Here is a 7,465-nt window from a genome sequence, read left to right as displayed (position 1 = left end):
TACATAGCCTGTTTATATATATGTCAGTATATATGTCAGTTTATATCTGGACCATATCTTTTGTATATTTTGGACCATACTTTAGGCTTTAACAATAATGTAGCAAATCCTCACTGTGGCAGCCCCCTCGCGATACCCTTTAGGTCGTGTAACGTACTCCTGCTGATAACTTGCCACAAAATATGGATTATGAATCGAAAGATAAGTCCTAAGGAAACGTGCAGAACACTTTAGAGTCAAAAACTCAATGTATTTATTTGTAAAGAAAGTCACGTAAATACGTGTTGTTTACCGCCAGAAAATTTAACATATTAATTTCCCCAATTTTTTCCCCAATAATTTCCCCATATGTGGTACTATAGACGCATGTTGAGGATTTCTTGGATAGACAGAGTTACCAACGAAGAAGTACTACATAGAATGGGTAAAGAACGCGAACTAGTCATAACCATAAAACGTCGCAAACTAGAATACCTGGGCCATATAATACGCAATGAACAACGATTCAACCTACTTCGGACCATACTTCAAGGTAAAGTGCATGGGAAAAGAGGTTCAGGACGAAGAAGAATATCCTGGCTGCATAACCTGCGAAAATGATTTAACTTAACCACTACCGGACTTTTCAGGACAGCAGTCAACAAAGTCAGAATAGCCATGTTAGTGTCCAACATCCGTAACGGATAGGCACCATAAGAAGAAGAAGAATTTCCCAAAAGAGACAAAATTCATGGTTGTAACAGCCAATTTACTAAGATGTAAATTGGAGCTAGAAGGTTAGATAATAGAACAAGTGAAGGAGTTTAAATATCCAGAAAAGCTCTAAATAAAAGTGGAAGATCAAGTGAATAAAGAAAAAGAGCCGCAGGTTGGCTGAATAAAATAATATGAATAAGTAAAAATATCGGGAAAGAAATAATAGGCATAATTTACAAAACAGTCATCAGACCAATATTGACATACGCGGCAGAAATACAACCTGACACAGACAGGACAAAAAAATTGTTAGAAACAACAGAAATGAAAACATTTAGAAAAATTGATGGTAAAACACTATGAGACAGAGCTAGAAGTACAGATATATGACGTAGATGCAAGGTAAAGAAATTCAAGGACTGGGTAAGAAATTGAAGAGTAGAATGGAACGTTCATATACCGAATTTGTTGCCGAATTACAACAAATAGAGTAATAAAGACGGCAAGAGACGGTTCTCCAAGAAGAAGACGATCAGTAGGAAGACCATAAAAACGATGGAGCGACAATTTACTGGAGGCACATTGAAAAACAGACAGAGTCATGTTTACATAAAAATCTTAATAGGGTTTATCATGGTGCCTCTAGTTTCTAGTTACTTTATGAATCCATTACTGTGGCTTTATTAGCTTCTGCTATCGTGTAATTTGTTACACATTTGTTACAGTTGTTGTAACAAAAATAAGGTTTGTACTATTAAATTTTATTTATTTGTAATAACTGGCATACTAATGTTTTATTATTTTTTGACTGTATTCTTAGTCTTACATTTTAAGGGCAATTACCTACATGAATTTTAACTTTTTTATACTGAAGTTAAAACACTCTGTAAAGTTAAGCTTATGTGTACATAATATGTGTGTGGTTGGAAATATTACTGCGGATTACTGAATGTTAAGTTTAGATGATAAAAGTCTTAATTTAACCTTTGTCATTTTAATAAATATCTTTTATAATTCTGGAGTCGTCTAGAATTGAATTTTAATAACACAAACAAACTTACAAGGACCCTGTAATTATTTACACAAAGTACTAGTGCCTTTAGTTATCGAGTGTCCTTCACCGGAAGATTAAAAGACTGAATGATGCATAAAATCAGACTGAAGAATCGTCTGCTCTGATAGAATCGATTTTATGCATGTTAGTGGAAAGCAGCCAGAAGTATTTCGGAGATATTATCCATAATTTATGGCAACATTCATATAAATCGAGAGAACTGAGTTAAATTCAAAAAATAAATTGGTTTAAAAAGGTCACATTCAATAAACGGTTTCGAACATTTATTGTCATTGAAGTAGTCGCAAAACTTCTAGATCAACCAGAATTAGAATCGATTTATTACTTTTAAGGTTTACTTCTTATTAAAAAGTTTTAACAACATTTGGTCTCAGTCTTCGTTTAAATAAAACAGTGCCTTTCTATACAGCGTTGACTGAACTAAAGTATAAAAATCTCTGAACTAAGATTAAAATATAATTAGGTTAATTTTATGTATCCCATTTATTGTACTTCTTAAAACTTGGGATTTTTTATATCGTACATACAAATTTAGAGAAACTCTTGTGTAAGTATAGTTAATAACATACTCCAGCAGCCATTTTGGTGCCAGAGACGTAAGAACTGAATATATTTTTGCTCTGATTTTTAAAATGCCTTTCTTACTTTTACATTAGCTCAATTATTTAAAATAGCTTTGAAGACAGTCTAATATTGGACTTTTATAAAATATAAAAAACCGAGTAAACATGGGGAACTATCTTCAATAAACCAACGCACTCTGGATTAACGCGATCTGGACTTCGCTCACACCGAATGAAAAGTTAAACAAATACTTATCTTCTTTTTAACTGCTGTAGAAAATATAAGCCTCACAATCAACTAAGAGAAAATTAAAGTATTGATATCCATAACAAATAGCCGATTTATAGATGCAAACGGTTGGCCAATGAACAGAAGCAACTAGCGAATCAGACCAGAGAAGACCGAGATTCAGCTGGGGCTGTATTATATTTCGTTCACATTTTATAAATATAATTTATCATCCAGATATCATCGATCAGTTCTGATTTACCGACGACGTTTCCATGTTGAGTTCCAGGAGAAAACAAGTAGATGGAATTCTCAAAAAAACGTAGTACCACAAGGAGAAGTACTCTCAGCAGTACTCTTTGATGTATATAGTAATGACCAACCGATCTACAATGCGTCAAAGTTTATTTTTCGTTCACATTTCTCAATCGATATTTCGTTCAATTTTTATAAACGTAATTTATCATCTAGATATTATCGCTCAGTTCTGAGTAATCGACGTTTTTATGTTGAGTCTCAGGAGAAAACAGGAGATGGAATTTCCAAAAAAAATAGGAGTACTCCCGGCAGTACTCATCAATATATTCGCTAATATCCACAAGGAAACTAAGTTCCTGTAGTTGGCTGTGTACCATATAATAAAAAATTTTCCAATAAAATCCTGTATAAAAAGATATATAAAAAACCCAGTCGGGCTATATTAAAAAGACAAAACGTTTTCGGAATAAGTATTCCATCATCAGTGTCCTAAAATATTTAACCACTTAATTAAAAAGAACATGAAATGATTTAAATTTTGACTAAGGTTAATGTGAAATGTGGTTAATACTTACAATGTATTACATGAATGTAGCCACTAAATATGAAGGTAAAAACCCTTTAAAAATTAATAAGTATATGAAGTTTAGTTTACATTATGTCGTGTTTACAAATAGGATGGTAAAGTTACCGTTGGATTGGTAACATGGCGACATATGACTCTACATTAAGTTGCAAGTCCTGAGACGGTATGTCTACGAGGACTTTATTAAAGTAACTGATTGAAATAAATAACTAATAAAGTCCTCGTAGACATACCGTCTCAGGACTTGCAACTTAATGTAGAGTCATATGTCGCCATGTTACCAATCCAACGGTAACTTTACCATTATATTTGTAAACACGACATAATGTAAACTAAACTTCATATATTAATTTTTAAAGGGTTTTTACCCTAATATTTAGTGGCTACATTCATGTAATATATTGTAAGTATTAACCACATTTCACATTAACCTTAGTCAAAATTTAAATCATTTCATGTTCTTTTTAATTAAGTGGTTAAATATTTTAGGACACTGATGATGGAATACTAATTCCGAAAACGTTTTGTCTTTTTAACATAGCCCGACTGGGTTTTTTATATACCTTTTTATAAAGGATTTTGTTGGAAAATTTTATATTCGCTAATGACCAACCGATTCGTAATGCTTCGAACACATTTATTATTGCTGATCGTGCAACCGCTTATCAATCTAGTAGACTTTTGGACACAAAAGAATATCTTCGGACAAAGTACTCTACACTGAAAACCAAATGCACAAAAAACACAAAAAAACCGTCTTTTATCTCAACAACCGAGAAGCCTTAAAAACCCTTACCGTTCACTGGAATTAAGTCAGATTTTCACATTATATATTTCCCAAGTACCTTGGAGATTCGCTAGATAGAACATTGAGCTACAAGTCGCATATAAAAAATAGTAAATCGAAGACCCACAGTACAAATAATGTGTCACAAAGGCTAAATTCTTCTGGATGGGTTACTAACTCTAGTGTTTTTTGTTTAACAGCTCCATTTGGAGAGATCAAGACATACTTAGAAAATATGCAGTATATTAAACATCACATGGCGACTGGTTACCGGCTGTCTGAATCCAGCAAGTGTTGAATACATCTACCTAGTGTCAGGAATCGCTTGTCATAATATAAGAAGGAAAACGTACAGTATGGAAAAACGAACTAAACAGACAAACATCGCTATTCCTTATTCAGCTATAGTCACATAAATAAACAAATCCAATAAATCGATCATTGACACAGTCGAGCCATTATCCTACTGCCCTACAGCATAGAAGCCACAAGATCCATAATGTTAGAAGAGCATTAAACAGGAAATATCACAAATATCTCAGAAGTACCCTCATTAGGTGTACAACTTGACTATCAAAGATGGAAAATACTGAATAGACTGCGTACACGTGTTTGAAGATGCAAACAAAATAAATGATATCCTTGGAATATATTGAGGGATACGACAGCTGTGCATGCGATGTGATCCAGTCAATGAGCCACCTACTACAGTGTCCTCTGGTAAACTGTGAGCAAGACTGCTTTGTGCAGATTTAATAGAATGCAACGACGTAGCATTAGCTTATGTCAACCTCTGGTTAAACGACATAATACTTTATTTTTATTATTTTGAATTTATTTTATTTATTTTTACCGTGATGTAATTATATTTTTATTTTAAGTTGTTTTAAGATTTGTGATGAAATGATCTAGATAAAAACAAGGCATGTGTTCACTGCTATGACTAACAGAGATGCACTAATGCAAATGTAAGTTACGTGTTATTCTCAGATGAGTCCAAATTTTTTTAAGGTCACCATATGATGGCGAAAGAGTCTGGCCAAGACAAGAAGAATAATGTTCCTAACGCAATATGCTCGAAATCCTAAGCTATATACAAGACTTTGTTATGGTTTGGACTGGTATAACTTGGTTCGGTTTGGTCTGGACATAACATAAAAATTACTTTATATATACGTACAGAGTGTCAATGAATATTCGGCAATATCCTATAGTTATGCTAAAAACTTAGCCAAGCTTAGTATGGCGCTAACAATACGGAGACCCGATCATGCTATCAAAAGGGAAATAATAAATATCAATCAACAAGAGAAACATAATTTTGCTATAACTGTTTTTTTATTACCGATATTTTTAGTGATCTAAAGCTGAGATCACCAAATTTCTTTATTTTTCACTTAATAATAGTCGTAAATAATAAAGCAATATTTTTTTGCAAAAATTGTTCTTTATTCATCAAAATAATCTTCTTTTATATAGCGTTGGTAGTCGCTGAGGGTCAGCTCTGAACCACACAGTGGGTGCGGTAGCAATTCAAAACACAATTCGTGCTTTTTTACTATTGTTACATCGATTTGTGACACAGGCCTTTTCTTTGAGATTCAGGTCTTCAATAAACTTCAATAAACCGCATCAGCGACTCCAGTAATAGTCGCTGTTGATTGTTTCTCCTTGTTTCAAATATTTAATAAAAATAATTTCTTGCGACTCCCAAAATTCAGAGGCCATAACTTTTCTTGTGGTATGTTGCATCTTTGGTTACTTTGAACGGCTTAAACATGTTCAAACAGAGCCGAGACTCACCAATTCGTTGTTGGTCTTGCTCTGGTATGAAAAACGCTACACCCATTTGGAAAACAGCTTTGTCACACCTAAATGTTCGTGTATAATAGTAAAAATGCTACCCTATGCTACCCTAGAGTGTTAGCTATCCCTTGCAGCTTCACTTTGCGGTTTTCAATAATAATTTTTAGCGTGGTTTTGGTGTTTTCGGGAATACCTGCTTGACTTGGCCTTCCAGAGCGCTCAGCATTATTGGTTGCCATACGACCGCGTTTAAATTCAAAAAAACAATCGTTTAATGGTTGCAGTGGCACTTTTTGTGCCACTTCTTGAACTATTGTTTAGTTTGACGGTATTTTTTTTATCAAATAACAGTGATAAATCAATACACCAAATTGCTTTAAATCCATTGTTATAAAAATCACAAAAATAGCGTCATTTCAAGTACTGTAATTCGGTAAATCGTGACCTGAAAACCAGAGAGTTCTAAGTGACAATTTCACTAAAAATTCGATATTTTACCTACATATTGTACGTAGAAATACTTATTCATGGTTTTGCGAATTTCGGGTATCGGTCAATAAATGGAACCACAAGAACTAAAGAAACATAGTTCCAAGTACACTTAATGCTAATATTTTAGAGTCATATGGTTCTATGAATACAACAATAACTTTATACGAATTATACTTGAGTATATTAACGTTTTGAGTCATGGATTCGGATATAAATACAGAGTTTAGTGAGTTCGAAATCAGTGGGTTAAAATACGTACGGGAAAACAAAATTTCAGGAGGTATTTTACTAAATCTTCTCTGCTATAATTTTCTAACCTAACATTTTATTGTAGAAAACCTGCATTCATTGAGTGATAGCAGTAATAAAGATGAAAATATGCAGGTATTGAAGGAAATTTAATAAAACGTATTGAAGAATTTAAGTCAAATTTATGTAACGTTGCTTGTAGGAACTTGTTTGGAATTAAGGAAAATTCAGGATCTTCTTAAGCCAATAATGTGGTTAGAGCTTCAAAAATAGTAGATTATTCATCCAGTGATACAAAAATTACTGAAATAATTCAAAAAGAAGAAAGTAAGTTAACAAGAAAAAGAAACCCTACAGGTTAGAAAAAGAAATATAAGAAAAGAACAATATCAACGAGGAGAAGTGCATCTAAATACCAAAAAATATATTGTCCCTGTCAAGCCAATTAATGAAGAAATGTATTGTGGAGACAATTGCAGGTACCAGTGCATAAACAAGTTTGAAAATGATGTGAGAAAGAATATAAAGAACTCTTACTATTCTATGGATCAAAATGGAAAGTACCATTACCTATTGAACAACACAAAACGAATTTTAGTGAAACGTAGAAAATCTGCTGAGATGAATTACAAAAGATCTTTTTTCTTTGAATATTTTTTGAGAAAAACACCGAAAAGAAGAATATGTAAAAAGTTTTTTATAACAATACTAAATAAGTAAGTAC

Source organism: Diabrotica undecimpunctata, chromosome 1, assembly GCF_040954645.1.
Source record: "Diabrotica undecimpunctata isolate CICGRU chromosome 1, icDiaUnde3, whole genome shotgun sequence".
Classification (NCBI taxonomy): domain Eukaryota; kingdom Metazoa; phylum Arthropoda; class Insecta; order Coleoptera; family Chrysomelidae; genus Diabrotica; species Diabrotica undecimpunctata.
Note: the sequence above shows the minus strand (reverse complement) of the source record.